This window comes from Dermacentor variabilis, chromosome 11, assembly GCF_050947875.1.
Source record: "Dermacentor variabilis isolate Ectoservices chromosome 11, ASM5094787v1, whole genome shotgun sequence".
In the NCBI taxonomy this organism is placed as follows: Eukaryota; Metazoa; Arthropoda; class Arachnida; order Ixodida; family Ixodidae; genus Dermacentor; species Dermacentor variabilis.
This window is the reverse complement of record NC_134578.1, coordinates 126,335,940-126,357,167: the sequence shown is the minus strand read 5'-3', so window position 1 is coordinate 126,357,167 and position 21,228 is coordinate 126,335,940. Positions and strand designations below refer to the sequence as shown.

General features: G+C 45.6%; 2 non-coding genes and 1 pseudogene across 2 annotated transcripts; all 3 read left to right on the top strand.

Annotated features, from left to right (window-relative positions):
• Window positions 1–934: 934 nt before the first annotated feature.
• Window positions 935–3,182, top strand: LOC142563653 (uncharacterized; annotated as a pseudogene).
• A 14,664-nt stretch (window positions 3,183–17,846) lies between these two features.
• Window positions 17,847–19,713, top strand: LOC142565157 (small subunit ribosomal RNA). Its single transcript, XR_012824840.1, has one exon. It is a non-coding gene; the product is annotated as a small subunit ribosomal RNA (ribosomal RNA).
• Window positions 19,714–20,851: 1,138 nt separating this feature from the next.
• Window positions 20,852–21,004, top strand: LOC142565110 (5.8S ribosomal RNA). The gene has a single exon (XR_012824796.1). It is a non-coding gene; the product is annotated as a 5.8S ribosomal RNA (ribosomal RNA).
• Window positions 21,005–21,228: the final 224 nt, after the last annotated feature.

The following is a 21,228-nucleotide window of genomic DNA, read 5'->3' as shown; positions in this document are numbered from 1 at the left end:
CCGGGACCTGACAATTTACAAACTGAATTTATAAAAAGAATATACGAGAAACACAAGACATATTTTGTTAATCTATTTAACGCCTGTTTAAAACTTGGTCATTTCCCTAAACAATGGAAAACATCCAGGATAATTCTAATAAATAAAGCAAATAACGAGGAAAAAATAGGAGTAGGTAAATACAGGCCCATAGCTATTAATTCTATCTTAGGAAAGATTTTAGAAAAACTAATTAAAGACAGATTATATTTTTTCCTGTTTAAAAATAATAAGCTACACATAAAACAATTTGGGTTTCGCCACATTACCTCGACAACAACAGCCCTTCTTGAAATAACAAAGAGAGTAAACAAGAATAAAATAGATAAAAATAGCAGCATAATCATTTCATTAGACATTAAGAATGCGTTCAACGGTATTAGAGCGGACATAGCAACTAAAATTCTTCAAGAATACAATTGCCCACATAACTTAAGATCAATGATACACTCTGTGCTAACCAACAGAAAAATAAGATATGATCAAGATAATGTAAAAATAGACAGAAATTTAACGACAGGATCCCCACAGGGTTCACCTTTGAGTCCCCTCTTGTGGAACCTGATGATGGCAAAATTATTAGAAGCTAAAAGTATTCAAGACACGTATGTAATGGCCTTCGCAGACGATATTACAGTTGTACTTAATGCAAAAGCAAGGAAAACTCTAGAGGACAAAGCCGATCAAGTATTAACCCAAATAAATAACTGGGCACAAGAAATGAGACTTGAATTTAATACAGAAAAATCAAACTTTATAACTATAGGTAAACAATATGATAGTCACGCACCACATTTAAAACTTGGAGGAAAAAGACTGAAAATGACGAAGGAATTAAAAATACTACGCGTTATTTTCGATTCAAAAATGTCATTTATCCCTGACATGCAATACATTAAAGATAAAGTAGCCCATTTAACTTACCAACTAAGTAAATTTACTGCAGGGCGAAAGGGACTTCAACAGAAGCAATTAAAGACTATTTATACTAGAGGGATTGAGAGGATGATTGTTTACGCTTCTCCAGTTTGGTACAGTAAAAAGATCGAGATTAATAAAAAACTTAAAGCAATTCAAAGAATACCACTAATCCTACTAACCAGAGCATACAGAACCACATCGAATTACTCTCTAAACATATTAGCCAACATCCCACCAATAGCATTAACAATAGAAAAGGAAATAGAAACATATCAAATATTCGCAAAAGGTAAAAACTTCTTATGGAAAGATACAGTGTTTACCGAAAATGAAGTCGTATCAAAATACGATCTGTGGGAATTTCACCCGTCTACAAACTTGTCCTTTCCATTCACAGACAAAGAGCAAGACGTGGACATGAAAATATATACAGACGGTTCTAAAATGGAAGAGAAAGTAGGAGCAGCATATGTTGCATATAATTCAAGAGGGGAAACATTAACAACAAAATTGTTCAAATTACCAGAATATTCTTCGAACTATGAGGGTGAAGCGATAGCACTATTAAAAGCAATAGAAAGATAGAATCAAAGGAAACTAGTTATACATTCCAAATCCTCACAGACAGCCTTTCGTGCTTACAAGCATTATGAAATCCCAAAAACAATAACCCACTTATAGTTAAAATAACGAAAAAGCTTTTAGGATTACCACGGGAAAGAATAACCCTATCATTTGTCAAAGGACATAACAACAACAAAGGGAATGATATGGCGGACTTGTTAGCCAAAGAGGCTAGTATAGTAGGAGAGTTCGTGGATTTACCGGCTACCAAACCATTTATTAAAAAACAACTCAATATTTTGGTGAAGGACAAATGGAACAAAATATGGCAAAATGAGGGAAAAAATAGCTTTACCTACGAATGGATAAAAAATGTCATAACAATCCCAGAAAACTTTATAGGCAACTGCTATACATCTCAGGCAATCTCAGGTCATGGGAGATTTCCTCATTACTTTTTTAGGTTCCACTTGTCCAACACGAATACATGCAAATGTCAACAAGCAGCCATAAATTTTGATCATTATCTGGAATCATGTAGAATAACAGAAATCCAACGAAAACAATTAATTAAAATTGTTGGAAATAACCCTAAAGAACGAAAACCAGAAATAATTAAAAACAATCAAGCTCTGGACATTATCGAGGAAATGATAAAGATAATTACAGACTCCATCCCACAAATCTAACACTAACAAAACTTAAATTTTAACCCATGTAAAGATAATTGCTTTATACACAGACCTGATGCCGCGTCGGAAGGAGAACCGAACCCCGGAAGGGCTAGGTGTAAAACGTACTTTCGTCCGGCATCGGGTACCAAATCACTCTTACCTAGTTTAATCACCTGCGAAAAGTCGAGGGATCACTTGCTCCACTCCCAGGCTATTATAGAATAATTCCCGTGGAATGGAAGCAGGACATCAAACGTTTTACATCATGAAAAATAGAGAAATCTCATATTACCGTCAAGAAGAGTAGGAGAAAACAGTTCGTTTCAACTTTCGATGCAAGATCCCTGAAGTCAAGGGCAAGTCAAGGCAAGCAAGCCTCAAGACACAAGGCTCAAGGCAAGCAAGCCTCAAGAAGTCAATTGTATTCAAAATGAAGAAACATATATGTAAATTATCTATCGATCAAGAAATCCCGCACCAACCCGCTCCGTTGCTGTGGTTTCGCCGACGGTGATGGTCATTACTTCTTTCCATCTTCTACTCTCTTCTTTCCCTCTTTCTTTCTTTTCTTATTTTTCTTCAAAAAAACATTTTTGGATATCTTCCCTCATTTTTTATATTAAATTAGGCTTTCTCTTCACACCTGCGATACACTAGTGGTGCAGGTCGAGGCATCTCTACTTTATGCCTCTCTCACTTTCTGTCCCTATCTACTACTGTCATCATCGTCGGCTCCAGCACCTGCGGCCACTGGTTCGACCGGGAGCTGCATCTGGTTAACTGCACCGGCTGAACAGCGAAGCAGGACAGGTCTGTGGTCCAGAGAACGGTTCGTGCTCCTCCGGTAAAAGCACGCCCTTGGCTTGCCAAGGAAGGGGAGTTAGTCTCCTAAAGCGGGATCGTGCCCCCCGCCCAAGAGCACGCCCTTGGCTTGCCAAGGAAGAGGAGTTAGTCTCCTAAAGCGGGTCCGTGCCTCCCGCCCAAAAGCACGCCCTTGGCTTGCCAAGGAAGATTAGTTCGTCTGCTAAAGCGGGTCCGTGCCTCCCGCCCAAAAGCACGCCCTTGGCTTGCCAAGGAAGGGGAGCTCGCTCCTAGCAGGATGTTCTCTGGATCCTACTTGACCTTGTGCCACGCTCTAAGTTGTCTGAAATTACGACTGCATAATTTTTACGGTTTGCTGCACCGTCTGATCCAGTAAAGCAGTTTTAGCTTCGGTTTCCTGTACCAGCAGTTGCAAAATAGGGTTAGGTTTAAGGTTGCTGCGCCTGTTTTTATAAGAAAGCAGTTTGGGGGCTGAAAGTGTCTGTACTTTTGAGCTAGGTTTCTTTGTACTCCACCAACCTTCACATACCACTATCCACATAATAGGCTTTGAAATTGTCTCGTACTTTGTGCCTCGACTTGTGCTGCATATCTTTTTTTGCCCCAGGTGACGTGCATTGTTTCCCACGGTAGTTATAACTTCGAAATGGAACATACAGTATCTTACAGTATCGATGTCTACACATGTAACATTTGTAATAGTCGCTTGACTTCGAGAGTCAAGCTAGAAACACATTATGCCTTGCATGATACTCACTTGTTATGGCAATGTCCTTATTGTCTTCATAAGAAACTACCGTCCAGTAAAAATATCTCCTCGCGTGTTTCCAAATGCAAACGAACTACTCTTTCACAGTTGCAGTCTCAAACTGCTGAACATTCCTCACAAGAGGTGGTCAACGAGTTTGACCTACCTGAAATAAATAACAGTCCAGTGTCAGTTGGCATTCCGTCTTCTCTGACGACTCGTGATGAGGGCGAGAGCCTTGGTGATTTAACTTGTAGTGCTCATGAGCGTAGTCCTGACGTCTCTGTGCAGGACTCGGTTCCTGTCTCTAGCGCTGTGGACGCCCAAGCGGTGTTGTCCTCATCTGGTCTTTCGACGAGTCGGTATGTCTACTTAATTAGTGGTCAGTGGACCCTAGCTGAATTAGAAACATCGGCTTATGCCGAGTTGGGATTGGGTGAAGTTTACTTTATGATCGATGTCCTAGCAACAAAGTTTCTTTACCGGTCCGGGGAAAGTATCGAGAAGATATGCAAACAATCGAGGTACTCAGAAATTCTATCCAAGCTTAAGGCTACTCACACTGGCCTAGGGGAAGTCCATCATCTTGATGGTCCTTCTTACTCTCACTGTCGATGGTCTGACTCTGAATTACTAGCTTTGGGAAAACGTGAAATAAAAATAGGTATCCATAAAAAGATAAATGAAGCACTCCATGACGTTTTCAGCAGCCGAACAATCTCCTCAATTTCACAAGTTCGGCGTACGAGTCGATACCAAGGCATACTTGAGCTATTGAAATCTGAAACTGTGGTCCCACCCCCTGCTCTTCCGTCCTTTTCAGGCGAGGTAACTCCCCCTCCTCTAGAACTCTCAACTTCTGAAGTGCGCCTCGCACTCTGCGAGGTTGGAATAACAGATGAGGCTATCGTCTCAAGTCTAATAGCAGGTCCTATTTCCATGGATGATCTCCGCGTCATCTATAAAGCTTTCGGAGTAAAACAGAAAATGAAAAGTAAAAAGAAGATCAGTCCTCACACTCCTAACACTCCACAGACACAAAATAGAAACCAACGTAAGCGACTGCGATACATTGAACACCAAAGGCTTTACCACTTAGGTCCTAAAGTTCTGGCTGATCACCTTCTCATAGGTGGTTCCTCGGTTGCATGTTCTCTGAAAGACTTGCATGAAGAATTTGATCCCATTTTTAACACTTATTCTACACCACTTTCTTCCCCACTTGAATCGTCAATAGCTCTTGAGGTTGATGAATCTCTGTTCATGGAGGGAGAAGTTGCTGTCGCTATAAGACTACTTTGTTTAAAGTCCTCTCCAGGGCCCGATAATGTCCCAACTTCTGAACTTTTAAAGGTACCTCCTAGCATCTTATGCCACATTTTCAATAATTGGCTAGCTTTTGGTCTGGTTCCATTGGAAATGATACAAAGTAGGACAGTATTCATCCCTAAGAAATCCAATCCGGGAGGTGCAGGCGATTTTAGGCCAATCTCTGTCTCCCCCGTCCTCTTTAGGTTATTCTCTAAGCTCTTACTATGTAGGCTGAGTGCCACTAACCATTTCCATAAATATCAGTCCGGTTTTGCCGAAGATTGCACTACATCTTCCAACTTGCTTGTCTTGCAAGGTATAATGAGGTTACTCAAACTTAAATGTAAACCCTTTTTTTCAGTAAGTCTTGACTTGCGCAAGGCTTTTGATTCGGTGTCTCACTCGGCAATTTTCAGTGCCCTAGAGGCACGTAAAGTTCCTCCACGTATCCTTAACATAATTAAACATTTATATGTAAACTGTACCACCACATACACTTGTGGAGGTATCTCAGATAATGTCCATGTGCCATTGAGAAGAGGTATCAAGCAAGGTGACCCTCTCTCCTTTTCTGTTCAATTGTTTAATTGATCCTTTTATCTACTGGTTAAATGAGTTAGGTGTGGGTGTTCCGTTGCATGAAAGCTCAATGTCTGCAATGGCGTTTGCAGATGACCTTTTTTTGATGTCAGACTCTCGCGAAGGACTCCAACTTCTCATAGACGAAACAGTTTCCTTTCTTAGAAATGTTGATCTACACATTAATCCTTTAAAGTCACAGTACTTTGGTTGGCGTCCTGACCACATTAGTAAGGGCTTTAACTACAACATTCCTCCGCTGTCTATCTTGGGACAGGATATTAAGCCGAAAGGTAGAGATGAACTAATTAAGTATCTAGGTCTCAGTATTTTCATAAATAAAAATCCTATAGTCCACTCTGAAAAGGCTATGAAACTCCTCGAACTCCTTTCGAAGGCATCCTTGAAGCCGTTCCAGAAGGTGCACTGCTTGAGACAGCTGGTTCTTCCAGTATTCCTATACAGTGCTTCGAATACTTTAGAGGTTTCCTCAGAGTACTGCAGGCCGGATGGACTTGTTCGCAAATGGGTTAAGAGTGTTCTTCACTTGCCTCCTGGTTTTCCTAACATGCATGTATGGCTTTCGTCTAAGAATGGGGGGTTGGGTATCATCCAGTTACAGAAAGTTGCTCAGGCTGTCCACTACAAGAGCCTCGCGCGCCGGCTTAGACTAGGGGACACATTCGTAGACAATCTTTTTAATAGTATCTTGGACAAGAACTTTCAGCATATTGCTGGTTTATTTCAAATCCCTTCAGGAATTACTTCCCCGAAGGCGGTTCAAACAGCTCTAAATAGAGGATCCCAGAAATGGTGGTCTGATTTCAAGTCTAAATATACCAATAAGGACCTCTTAGCGCACCACGACCAGGCTGTAGCTAACACTTGGTTGTACCATGACTCCAAGTTGTTGAAAGAAGGTGACCGTCTTAAGGCTCTGCGCCTTAGGACAAACTTATATCCGACAAAGTCCCTAACTAACAAGCAAAGTAGCGATCCCAAGTCACGGCTATGCCGTCGCTGTCAAGAGAAGCCCGAGTCTTCATTCCATATATTACAGGAGTGTGAGTCGGTTCACCTCGCACGAACAGAACGACACAACTTCGTAGCTAAGCAGTAGCCCGTCTAGTTAAAGAAAAGAACCCGAGCGTTTTGTTTCGTGAAGAACCACGCTTAACGACTCGGGAGGGTACTAGACTGAAACCCGACTTAGTTATTGAGACTGCAGACGAAGTGCTAGTGATCGATTTGGCGGTTGTATGGGACTCCAATGTTGGTGTGTTGAGGGATAAGACACGTGAAAAGTCTGCGAAGTATGCTCCATTGCCGAGCTGCTTTGATCCGCACAAGACATTCTCCTCACTTGGAATGGTTTTTGGTGCTCGGGGTATGACTTGTTCTGAAACTTTGCAGTTAGGTAAGACCTTGGGTCTTACACGGGGGGATCTCGCCTGGTTGAGTGCTTGTGTCCTTAGGGGTAGTTTGATATGTCTAAACAGATTCCGAAAACGAGTGTAGAGGTTCCTTGAGATTCGTTGCGCGTATCACTTTTGTCGTTGTCGTTCTTTGTTTATTGTTTTTTTTGTGCTTTTTTCCTCTGTTTTTTTTCCCTACTACTACTACTGTGTTGCTCGTTATGACGTGTTAAGTTCGGAGGTTGGCCACAGCGGAATAAGATAAATATAACAAAACACACAACAGCTTTCCTCAAGATAGTTCACACTCAAATGAGGTCTTGGGGAGGCCAGAGCAGGACTGCAAGGACCGACGTGTGGTGGGGTTTCCCCTGCCGCGCTGGTCCTCTCCAATCGTCCTCCACACTACTTCTTGCTGTGGCCACCAACACCACAAGAATTGTGGTAATTCATGTTATTAGCCAAATGCCTCGTCATCTAATTAGTGACGCGCATGAATGGATTAACGGATGCCCACTTTCCCTATCTGCTACTATCATCATCGTCGGCTCCAGCACCTGCGGCCACTGGTTCAACCGGGAGCGGGTTTTTAGAGCGCAGCTCTTTGGCGTCCGTTCCTGGGTTTCGCGTCATCGTCGGCGTTGTCGTCGGCCTCGTAACCAGCTCCGCCCCCCTTTCATCCCCCCAGCGCTAGCAGCGACCGACTGATACCGCTGGATGCCGCTGACGCCGCTAGAGTCAAGATAACGTGACTGCATAGAACACCGTCGCCGCCATGCAGAAAGAGGAGGAAAGGGTCCCCCCCCTGTTCTTGTGTGGCGGATAGGGTGCTCTTCAGTTGACGCGCCGGTTATTTCACGTAGGCCCCGGCACGTCGACGAATACGTGACCACCTTCCCACGGCTAGACCTGGTTCTTAGCGCTGCGGAAGCGAGGGTATCATATTGTTTGTGTCGGCATCGGCGGCGTTGTCCCTGAAACCAAATCCGCAGCTGGGGTTGACTCACTATCGGCGTCAGCGGCATCAGTCAGTCGCTGCTATCTCTTCCCTCCTCCCTTTATCGTGTTGTCCGCTTGCTGCGCGCGCTTCTGCCCCCATCGTTTGCCGCTGGGTGTACACGCCGCCCCCCTCCCCCCTCTTCCTGCGAGTCTCCGGTTGTCAAAGCGCCGGCTCGAACTTAATTCCTTTCTTCGCTCCTCCTCCAATGCAACCCCTGTGCGGTGGCAATCAGAGAGCCAGATCGGTGGCGGCGGATCTGTATATGTGCACCGCCCGAGCCGAAATTGCCGCTGCCGTTCGCCCTGTGCGGTGGCAATCAGAGAGCCAGATCGGTGGCGGCTTGACATAAAGACAAACAGCAATTTCCTAACACTTATGCGGGAGAACATCCCGTTCCTCTCGCTCGTAACGCGTCCCACGGCTGTGACAACCTCGCGAGGCACTTGTATAGATGTCGTCTTTGAGAATCAAGCATTGGTGTACCAAGTCGAACATATATCAGTCTATTTCTCCGACCACAAAGCTTCCTTCATGACTGTCAAGAACTGTTAGTGGAGTCTTTGTTAAAGGAATACGTGTGAAAAATAAAAAAAAAATTCTGTGATAGCGCATACATGTGTTGCTCGATTTCTTTGCCTCAATCTATCGAAAAGGTGAAACAGCTTATTTGCTGCGCTCAAATTTCGCATTAGGAAGTAACGTAATCGTCGGTAATTTTTTTCATCATTCTAGCAAGAAAATGAGTGAGTACAAATCTCAAATTCCGTACTCCTCTTTTATAAACATCTCAGGCACCTCCGGACGCAAGAATCGCCGCTTAATGGTACGTCCACACTAGCGACAAAAACGCGCGCGACACACCGCGCGCGGCGAGCGGTGCTGTCGCGCGCGGCAAGATTCACGAAAAGCGGCAGCAACGCGCGGCAAACGCGCGAATGGGTGCGAGACCCATTTTTCGCGGCAGACGCAAAACGACCACCAATCAGAAGCGAGCCGCTTTACGAGCCGCGCTGTTGTGGCGCCACCTGTCGCATAAGCAAAGAATCATAATCTATGGGCTCTGAGACTGAACAGTGACACGCGCGCCGTAAAATCTCAGAGGCCATTTCCAGTCAAGGGGGCTGTTTTTGTTAAGCCTTACCACACCGCCACTGAGGCGTCGACGAAGAATTCGCCTCGCAATGGAGGCGTTTTTGGAAACCGTTCGCGGATATGCGTGCCTCTATGATAAATCGGGCGTCGATAAGGAGCTGCGCGCCAACCGCTGGCACATTATGGACAGCAGTTTGGCATCGGGGAAGCACAGTGTGCGCCTGGCCCTCAGTGTCCCTGTAACGCACCCAAAACTTTCTTGTCCGCTTTCTGGCACGTCGGCGTCACACAAGTAAAGAACAAACAAGTATTATAGTGTTCATTCAGTCACCAGTAGCTCCTCGTCCGTATCCGACATGCCTGAGCGTGGCCGGCAGTGGCGCAAAAAAACACAGACACTTCCGATGGAAGACGAAATGGGCAGAACGGAGAGCGCGTCGTCACGAGAAGTATCGAATGGAACGAGACAACGGGGGACTCCACGGGCCGCTGCCGCGTGCCGCAAAACGCGACTCTGGACTTGCCCTCACGCGTCTGCCGCGCGGGCGCTTGCCGCGTGCGGCGCGTCGCGCGCGTTTTTGTCGCTAGTGTGGGCGTACCATAAAACGGCCTAGAAGTCGAGATATCAGGGTTTTTCGACGCACTTTGGGCTCCGTCGGCGGCCATCTTTATTTCGACCACCACCCCAGAGAAAAACAGCATAATCGAGCCTTCTCGCCGCTCAAACTTGGAGAAAAGGAAGTCCCGAGGTGCCCGAAGATACGAGGAACCTTCAATGAGCAAAGAGAATGTTTCGAAGTGCGAAAATCGCGTGAAACAAGCATTGTTTACATGTGGTTCTCCCGCATACAGGGGCGCCGCCATCTTGTAAGGGGCAGGACAGCTACTCAGAACTTGTAGACAACGTGAAAAGACAACTCTAGTGGCTAAAACTGCTATAGGGTGTTCAGAGCGACCCTAACAACGTCTGTGTTCAACCACAGGGTGCGACAAGCTTCCTGAGGCCTTATTTTGAAGAAGAAATGTCGCCCTACCTGTGCTGTCACCCATGGGGGCCGCCATGTTGTGTGGGTACATCCAGCGATACAAATGGCTGTAACTTCGCCAATTTTGCTCCTAGAACAATAATTCTTCTGTCCTTGAACTCTTAAAAATGTGGACATAGTCGCAGAAAAAATCACAGAAGTCTCAGAGCAGCGCAACATTACCAAAAAGGAAATGAACCGCTCACCCCAAGGATGAAAACTTCCGCCACATCGTTGCCATCTTACTTTGCCAAAATCTGCCAAATCTGGCGGAATTCGTTCTTTTTGCTGAAATCGCTGCTACTCCTCTTCGGTGGCCAGTAGAAGCCTCAGCTGTCATACTGAGGCACTTTTCCCACCAATTTTCGCCCAGTGAGCACAACTCAGCTGATTTTGCCCGCAAAAGCCGCAGAGTGACCAGACTAACAGACGGTTAGGCAGAAACGGAGCAGAACGACACAATGAGTCAAACACAACCTCAGGACTCCCACAAGAAGAAGAATCCAAAAAAGAAGGCACATCAAGAATCAGCTGAGAAAGCAAAGCCCAAAGAGGTGACAAAAAACTTCAGCCAAGATCATCCACCTACGAAGAGCACTCAAGATTCTGAGATACCATTCTGGAACCATAAAGTGGATGAATGGGAACGACGCAGTACCCAAAAAGACACAGGGGAAGAATCGGAGAAGACTGAAAAGGAAGACGAAGAACGGAAAGAAGGAAAAAAGAACATCGGAGATAATGCTTCAGACAGGGAAGACTTGCCCCCAATCCGCGAAAAGGGACCAGCAGTGGCACGAATGGCAAAATGCGACAAAGCAATGATGAAAGGCCTAATGAAAATCTCTGCCGCAGCAGGAGGAGACGAGGAGATAATGAACCAACTGGACATCATCATGTCTCAGTATACCAAACTCAAAGCAATCACCCTGGAGCTCAGCCATGAAAACAAGTACCAGGAAGGGCGACTAAAAGAAATGGAGGAGAAAACAAAGGCCGCTAGAACTTTTGCAGACGTCACCAGAACCAATGCCGACGACACCCTGCCACAACCTCCAGTGGAGGACAGAAAGCAGACTTCGGCATTGATCATCACTTCCGAATCTCTCCCAACAAGAAAGATTGAGTCTGTCCTGAAAAGGAAAATTGACCCATCCAAACTGGGACTAACAGACGCGTCAATGAGGCTAGGCAGAGACGGAGTGGTGGTCACAACGACTTCAAAAGGAGCACTGGAGAAGCTGAAGGAGGCTATCCAGGCCGACAGGGAGACACAAAACCTTCAATTCAGGAATCTAAAACCAAGGAAGATTGAGATGAAGGTGGTTGGCATCGACCCAGACACTGACATCGAGACTGACCAACCGGATCGTCTCCCAGAACCATTTAGGATGTAACGAAGAAGACATTGAGCTACGCAGGCATTGGGAGGGCAAGAATGGAATTACAGCAATTATTGCCCTAAACAAGAAGGCAGTTTCTGCAGTGGGTACCAGGAAGACGCTGAACGTCAACTGGAATAGATGTCCTCTATATAACAACATCTTCATCCCAAGATACACCAAGTGTTCATCATATGGACGCTTGAAGAACGAATGCAGAGAACACTCAAGATGTTTCAATTGTGGAGGAGAAGACCACCAAGGTAACGACTGTGAGGAGGCATCCAGTTGCCCAGCATGTATGGAAGACGAATCTCCACCCGAAGATGCCAAACACTCGATGATGTCTTGGAGGTGTCCAGTCTATCTCGCGACCCTTGAGGCAGAAAAAAGGAGACTAGTATCGCTTATTGACTAACAAATCCTTCCGTAGCAATCATGGCTCCACCTACAATACCTAACTCTACAACACTCACAACACATGCACAAATACAGATTAATAAAGAACACAAGAATTCCTTCCACATAATTCAAGTTAACCTAGGTAGAGCGTATAAAGCAACCCAGTCATTACGTAACTATTATGATGAAGACAAACATGATATCTCTATAGTTCAAGAGCCCTATGTTTTAGATAACAAGATAATTGGCTTTCCTATTAAGCACAGAATTATTTTGCACCCTGACAAACCTAAAGTTGCCATTATAATCCATAATCCAGGAATAGCAGTTTTCCCCGTATTAATCGAAGATAAAGTTATTGCAGCGAGGATTGGCAGTCTTGAAAAAGAAATCCTGATCATTAATTGCTATTGTCCAACTAAAGAAGATAATTAACCACTGTTATTGAAATTGGACAACCTAATACAAAAACTTTCTTACCAAAACATTAGGATTATGGGTGATTTTAATGCCAAAAACAACCTTTCGGGAAGCCAAAATAACGACCAAAAAGGAGAAGACGTTCTAGAAATGCTAATTCGACAAAATCTCCACATAGTAAATGACCCTAACTCACCACCAACTTTCAAAACTAAACGTGCAAAAGGCTGGATAGACCTCACTATAGTAAATAATGAACTGGCTCAAAATATTTCCGGATGGGAAGTTCTTAAAACCTTCAATAACAGTTACCACAGATTTATCAAAGTTGACATATCAAACATAAAATCACAACAAAAGATGGGGCTAACACTCGAAGGAGAACAAAAACTGATGGAAGAAATGATTAGGGATACTTCGTTCGAAAAAGTGCAGGAAGCAATGGCTACTACGGAAGACATTAAAATATCCTCAACACATTTTACCAAAAACTCACAACTTTAGAGAAGAAATATACGAAGAAGAAAAACCCATCGAAACATCCAACTAATGCTTGGTGGACAACAGATCTCGAGATAGAAAGAAAGTACGGGCTATGCGTAAGAGATACCAAAGAGCAAAGGATGAATTAAGAATAATATTCAAGAAAGAATATTACCAAGAACATGATGTTTATAACTACATGCTTGAAAATGCGAAAAACAAAAGCTGGGAAGGATTATGCACAAAGATAACTAAATATCCTTTTTCTTTGCCTTATAAGATAGCACGACAGCAGCTCAAAAACAAAATACTCCTTACCAGTATAACCAAAGAGAATGGCGAAAATACCACAACACTTCAAGAAACTGTACAATATATATTAGAACAATTATTTCCCACATTCTCAGTTGACAGAGAAAATCTGCACCGTGATAACGGAAATTCACACTCAACTGGAGATGTGAGAGAAACCAGTAGTTACGAAGAACAAGATACATACAACAGTAATGTATACGACCAATACATTGGAGAGGATGCTTTAAGTAATGATAAACCATTTACACAAATTGAAGTTGACTGTATTGTTAAACACCTAAGAACAAATGTTGCCCCTGGACCCGATAATCTTAAAACTGTTTTTGTACAAAAACTATACAATAAACATAAGACATTCTTTATCAATCTATTTAATGCATGTTTAAGAATAGGTTACTTTCCACGGGAATGGAAACGGTCTAGAATAATTTTAATACCCAAAGGGAAAACTACCAAATCGGTTGGAGAAAACAATTTCCGTCCTATAGCAATCAACTCTACTTTAGGTAAGATTTTAGAGAAATTAATAAAAGATAGAATGTATCACTTCTTGTATGTTAAGAACCTTTTTCATAGACATCAATATGGTTTTACACATAGAACATCGACTACACTTGCCTTAGAAGAAATTAAGATACAGCAAGCGAAACTAGACGGTCTGAATTCATTAATTATTTCACTAGATATCAAAAATGCCTTTAACTCTGTACAGTCCTCTTTCGTTACGCAGAAATTAAAAGAATACAACTGTCATAAAAATTTATTAGTAATAACAGAAGACATCCCAACAAACAGAGAAATAACGTATACAGATGACAATTTATGCATTACTAACACATTGAGAACAGGCTCACCACAAGGCTCCCCATTAAGTCCAATATATTGGAATATAATAATATCAGAGGTTTTAGAAATAAGGACATCTCCAGAGGTCCATATACAAGCATTTGCTGACGATGTTATTATTATAGTAAAATTTAAATCCAGAAATGATGCGGAAAATAAAGCAAACAAAACCCTTGAAAAAATACACGAATGGTCACAATCAAAAGGAACAACATTTAATCCGAATAAATCATCCTTCATGTTAATTGGTAGGAAATACAGAAGTCATCCTCCACAGCTACTCTTTGGAAATGATAAATTTAAAGAGGCTAAAGAAATAAAAATAGTAGGAATCACTTTTGATTCTCACCTCACGTTTCTTCCTCACCTAGAATATACCAAGCAAAAAGTGTATGATGTTACATAGAAAGTGTGAAGAATCATGGGCTTAGCAAAATATAACAATCAACACAGGTTGAGAAAAATATATAAACATGGAATAGAAAGGATGATTGTTTATGGATCACCGGTTAAGTAGTTATAAATCTATCATTATTAAGAAACTGAAATCAATTCAAAGAATCCCCTTACTAATGATTTCAAAAACATTTAGGACAACGTCTAATCTAGCTTTGAATATACTGTGTGATATCCCTCCAATTCACCTCACAATAGAAAAAGCAAAGGAGGTTCACGATATTCTATTTCATGGGAAAAACTTTATGTGGAAAAATGTACCTTTCAATTCAAACCAAATAACAAAGTCGATAATTGGCAAACACACCCAGCTGAAAAGACATTTTTTCCGTATAAAACCGAAGCAAAAGTATCATCAGATTATAAGGTATATACAGATGGGTCCAAAATGGAAGAAAAAATTGCGGCAGCTTTTATTATAATGAATACAATGGGGAAATTACTACATGTTGAACAATACAAGTTACCCGAATACAGTAACAACTTTGAAGCAGAAGCCATTGCAGTACTCAAAGCTTTAGAATACCTACAAAGCACTAACATAAAGGGATCAATACAACTTCATTCAGATAGTCTTTCCACATTGCAAGGGCTAAGAAATCCGCTAAATAACAACCCAATAATTCATGATATAAAATACAAACTCGCAAATATGAAAGATACGGAGCTAACATTATATTACATAAAGGGTCATAGTGGAGATCAGGGAAACAATTTGGCAGATGACTTCGCCAAGGAGGCAACAAAGACAGGAGAGGAAGTTAACATACCAATTACCAAAAGATTCATCAAAAAGAATGTTACTTTAACACTTAAATAAAAATGGAATAGACTGTGGAATGAAGATGGTAAACTGAGCTATACATACCAATGGATCAAAAATGTAAATAACAATCCGCGACATTTCCCCACAAACTTTTACCTGTCACAAGCAATTTCCAGTCATGGTAGGTTTCCATTCTACTTCCAAAGATTTACACTGAAATCAAATTGTATCTGTGCATGTGGAAGAGAAAGTCAAAACTTTGACCACTACATAAAAGACTGTCAAATAGTAACCACAGAACGGGGAAAGTTAGAGAAGTTATTAGGGAAAGAAATATATAAACGCAAACAAGAAATAATAAAAGAAAACAATACGACAGAAATCTTGGAAAAAATGGTAGCCAATATAAACGAGAAAATTTCCCAAGTGTAAATATACCTTACTTTAAATATAATCACAGTAACAATAACAGAAGGCTAACACCTACATTAGGTGTAGCTATAAACAAGGAACAATATCACACATGAAATTTCCCCAACCACCTGATGTAGTAGGAGAGGCAAAATGACCATTGCGGAGGGGTTTTCTCCCCAGCCTACTCGTCTTCACCAAATGGATATTAACCTTACATTGCAAACAACATTCCAAAACTTTACTAACAAGATATCAACTTGATCATTGGAAGAATCAAGATCATCGACAACCATCTCAAGTCAAGATGAAACTACCTGACAAGAAATAACACCTTGGAAGACCATCAAGTAATTTTTGTAAGTCAAGATGAAGAAATCCCATGTAAACCCTTTTGATTTATTTTTGTTTTTGGTTACTTCAATAAATGCCCGCTCCCTGCCCGTTCCCTTGGCCGTGGTCGCTGATGATGATGATGTAGATTTCCCCTCTTCCTCCTCCCTCAACTTTCCCACTCTCCTTCTCTATTCTACTTTTCCTCCTTCTTTTCCCTCTTTTCTTAATACTTTACATATCTAATTCTCTTTTTCCCCCTTACCCCTTTCCCATTTTATTTTCCACCTCCTGCGATGCACTAGTGGTGCAGGTAGGCACTCTTAGCCTCACCCACATTCTGTTCCTATCAACTATCTAGCGGAACCACAGCCAAGGGAACGGGCTTGGCAAAATCAGCAGGGAAAGAAGACCCTGTTGAGCTTGACTCTAGTCTGACTGTGAAGAGACATGAGAGGTGTAGCATAAGTGGGAGGTCACGGGATACGGCCTCGTTTCGGCGGGGTCCTCGTGGCCGCCAGTGAAATACCACTACTCTCATCGTTTCTTTACTTACTCGGTGGAGCGGGAAGCCGACCATTGAGTTGTCCACGCTTCTAGCGCCAACCGATGGGCCCCCGGTCTCCCTCCGGGGCGGTGCCAGTCGGGCCTGCGCGACCTGTTCCGAGGACAGTGTCAGGCGGGGAGTCAAACTCAGGCGGAGAGTCAGACAGCGCTCGAAGTGACAGAAGTCCGAAACCACGTGAGCCGGGCCGGCGGGAGCTCGACGCCTTTCCCGCAACTTTGGCATACAAGCCGCCGCACGGCCACTACTGAATCGGCGTCGCCGTGCAGAGGGCTGCACTATAGCACGCCGGGAACTGGGAGAGAACCGGGCGGGCGTCGTCGTTGACCCCGCCACGTTGGCGCGAGCGCTCGAAGAGACAAAGTCCGAAAGGACGTCAGCCGGGGCGTCGAGCACGCCGCCCGCGCTGGTCGCCCTCGTGCTCGGAAATGGCGAAGGGGCCGGGCTAGCTTTCCTCGAATCGATCGGCCGGGGGCCGCCCCTAAGGGGGATCGAAAGGCGATCGTTCAGGAAACGGCACTGGCCATTCGCGAGAAATTGCCGTTCGAGCATTCGATGGACGCGCTGCGCTTTCACGACTTCGGCATTGTGCTGCCGACGTAAGCTTTCAATCTTGCTCGCGGCGTTACGAGGCGGCACGATTTCCGCCAAACGCTCATCGAAAGTGGCACGAGTACACCCCATGGAGGTTTGGGTACTTATCGCTGCTATTATATGGGGGTCCCAGAGAGCAGTCGCCCCCAAAGCGACCTGGGTGTTTTTTGTGCGGCGGGGCTTCGTGCCCGTCAAGCGTGTCCCCGGTATCGCTCCCGTGGATCCCACAGCTCACGTCTGCAGCCTCATCCGCTTGATGCGTTAGGGGCTGGTTGCCGGACGACGCTTTTTCCACGATATCGAGGTGTGTTCCCCATCGTCCTCGGACAAGTCAAATACGAAAGCGCCGAAGGCGCGGGCGTGACCCGTCGCCTGGCGGCTTTGCCGTCTCGGCTACATTGCAAGTGTCGGTCGGTCCACCAGTGCTGAGGGCTCGAGAGAAACCGCAAGCCGCGATCGAGTTGACACAACCAATCTATCGAGAATGTTGAGTGCTTCTTGCCGCGTGGCAATACCCGGCCCTGCGGGGAGGGCGCCGTAGCGAGCTCGAACGCCGTCGTCTCGGACTGTGCAAAGTGCTACACTTTGCGAGAACGAAGCGTGTTGGGGCCCCTGAAGGTGGCCTCGGCATCGCAAAAACGGCGTCCGGTCTGCTTGAAAGGCTGGACGCGCAGTTGAACGATTACGTGGTTGATCCTGCCAGTAATCATATGCTTGTCTCAAAGATTAAGCCATGCATGTCTAAGTACATGCCGAAATAAGGCGATACCGCGAATGGCTCATTAAATCAGTTATGGTTCCTTAGATAGTTTCTTCCTACTTGGATAACTGTGGCAATTCTAGAGCTAATACATGCAGTGAGCCGGAAGCCCTTTGGGCGACGGGTGCTTTTATTAGACCAAGATCGATCGGGTTTCGGCCCGTATTGTGTGGTAACTCTGGATAACTTTGTGCTGATCGCATGGCCACGAGCCGGCGACGTTTCTTTCAATTGTCTGCCTTATCAACGTTCGATGGTAGGTTACTTGCTTACCACGGTTGTTACGGATAACGGAGAATCAGGGTTCGATTCCGGAGAGGGAGCCTGAGAAACGGCTACGACATCCAAGGAAGGCAGCAGGCGCGCAAATTACCCACTCCCGGCACGGGGAGGTAGTGACGAAAAATAACAATACGGGACTCTTTTGAGGCCCCGTAATTGAAATGAGTACACTCTAAATCCTTTAACGAAGATCAATTGGAGGGCAAGTCTGGTGCCAGCAGCCGCGGTAATTCCAGCTCCAATAGCGTATACTAAAGCTGCTGCGGTTAAAAAGCTCGTAGTTGGATCTCAGTTCCAGACGAGTAGTGCATCTACCCGATGCGACGGCTCGGACTGAACATCATGCCCGTCCTTTCTTGGTGCACTTCACTGTGTGCCTGGAGAAGGCCGGTGCTTTTACTTTGAAAAAATTAGAGTGCTCAACGCAGGCGAGTCGCCTGAATAAGCTTGCATGGAATAATAGAAGAAGACCTCGTTTCTGTTCTGTTGGTTTTTGGAATACGAGGTAATGATTAAGAGCGACAGACGGGGGCATTCGTATTGCGGCGCTAGAGGTGAAATTCTTCGACCGTCGCAAGACGAACTACTGCGAAAGCATTTGCCAAGAATGTTTTCTTCGACCGTCGCAAGACGAACTACTGCGAAAGCATTTGCCAAGAATGTTTTCTTTGATCAAGAACGAAAATCAGAGGTTCGAAGGCGATCAGATACCGCCCTAGTTCTGACCATAAACGATGCCAACCAGCGATCCGCCTGAGTTACTCAAATGACTCGGCGGGCAGCTTCCGGCAAACCAAAGTGCTTGGGTTCCGGGGGAAGTATGGTTGCAAAGCTGAAACTTAAAGGAATTGACGGAAGGGCACCACCAGGAGTGGAGCCTGCGGCTTAATTTGACTCAACACGGGAAAACTTACCCGGCCCGGACACTGGGAGGATTGACAGATTGAGAGCTCTTTCTTGATTCGGTGGATGGTGGTGCATGGCTGTTCTTAGTTGGTGGATCGATTTGTCTGGTTAATTCCGATAACGAACGAGACTCTACCCTATTAAATTGGCGCGGGGTTCCCAGCGCCTTACAACCTTCTTAGAGGGACAAGTGGCTTCTAGCCACACGAAACAGAGCAATAACAGGTCTGTGATGCCCTTAGATGTCCGGGGCCGCACGCACGCTACACTGAAGGAAACAGCGTGTCTTTATCCCTGTCTGAAAAGACTGGGTAACCCGTGGAACTTCTTTCGTGATTGGGATAGGGGCTTGCAATTGTTCCCCTTGAACGAGGAATTCCCAGTAAGCGCCAGTCATAAGCTCGCGTTGATTACGTCCCTGCCCTTTGTACACACCGCCCGTCGCTACTGCCGATTGAATGATTTAGTGAGGTCTTCGGACCGATGTCCGGCGCGGCCTTTCGGTTGCGCCAGTCTGTTGGAAAGATGACCAAACTTGATCATTTAGAGGAAGTAAAAGTTGTAACAAGGTTTCTGTAGGTGAACCTGCGGAAGGATCATTACCGGATTGTGAAGGGTGACGAGTGCCATTGTTTCAACCCCGTGTGGGTGAAGCAGCTCGCTGCGCCCGACGCTTTCCGCCGCTGGCCCCGCTTGGACGCGGGGACGGCTATACCCGAACATGCCGGGGACTGCCTGAATTTTGAGGGGCGCCCCGTGCCAAATTTGTTGCGCCCAGTGGACGCAGGCTGCAACCTTGGACGGTTGGCTTGGCCGCGCCCGCGGGCAGAAACGGCGTAACGCACAATGGGTGGGCTTTCTGTCCGCCTTGGCGCTCTTGCGCGGAAGGGGAGTAAGACGACCCGACCTGCTGCTTTGCCCAGTACGAGGGGAACGGCGAAGCGTGCGGTCGGTCAAGGAAGTGACGGTCGAGACCTGCTGCCGCTTAGTACACACGGAACCGTGGTGCGAGCGCTCTCCCGTCCTCCGCGGCAAACGCTGCCGAGTCTGAAAAGGCTGGCGGCTGCCGGTCGCTTCCTGCGGCGAGTATGGAGTAACGACCCGACTTTGTTGCTGCCCAAGTACTAAAGGAACGGTGTGGTGCTCGGTTGGTCATGGAACTGGCGGTATGAGGGTGCGGCTGCCAAGTACGCAAGGAACCGTGGCCTAAAGCGCTCTCCCGTCCTCCGCGGCAAATGCCGCCGAGCCCTACAGGGCCGCCGGCTGCCGGTCGGCTCCTGCTCGTGACGCGCGAGGTGTCGAGATCGCGGTTCAATGCGACGACGTCTGCAGGCTATTTGACCGCCGCCGAGGGAAAGGCGGCGTCGCTGCGAAGTAGCGAAGGAAACGCGGCTTTGCTACGTCGGAAGCGTTCTGCGGTTAGCGGACTTGTGCGCGTTGGGAAGGCACCGCACGTCGAAAGAGGAAAAGTACGGACAGACGAGGGCACTTCGAACGCACATTCGAACGCACTTACGGCCAAGCCCTTGCTGGCTTGGTCTTCCGCCTCAAGTAGACTTGTTGTGGCTCCGGCGCAGAGAGCCCTTCCCTGGCACTGGCCGAGTGGTTTTGGAGAGCTGCGCGAGTACGCACGCCGAAAGAGCACACGCCGAAAGGCGCTCTTCGAAACCACACACAGGGAGACGCCACGTGCCTGAAACCCTGGTTGTTCTGTACTGAATTGAACAAACTATTTTTCACGACTCTAAGCGGTGGATCACTCGGTTCTCGGGTCGATGAAGAACGCAGCCAGCTGCGAGACTTGGTGTGAATTGCAGGACACACTGAGCACTGATTCTTTGAACGCACATTGCGGCCTTGGGTCTTCCCTTGGCTTCGTCTGTCTGAGGGTCGGACCACATATCAAGAGAGCCTTCGGCGCACAGGGAACGTGCGTCCGTCGACTCGTTTTGACCGCGTCGGCATCATGCAAAGTACGTTGAGCGCTAATGCCACGCGCCAGCGACCTCACAAAGAAGGAGACGGTGGCGAGCCGTTGTGTCAAATCTTCGAAGGGACGGAAACGAGGCATTATAATCTACTGCAGCGTGACGAGTGCGCGCCTCTAGCAAGACCGC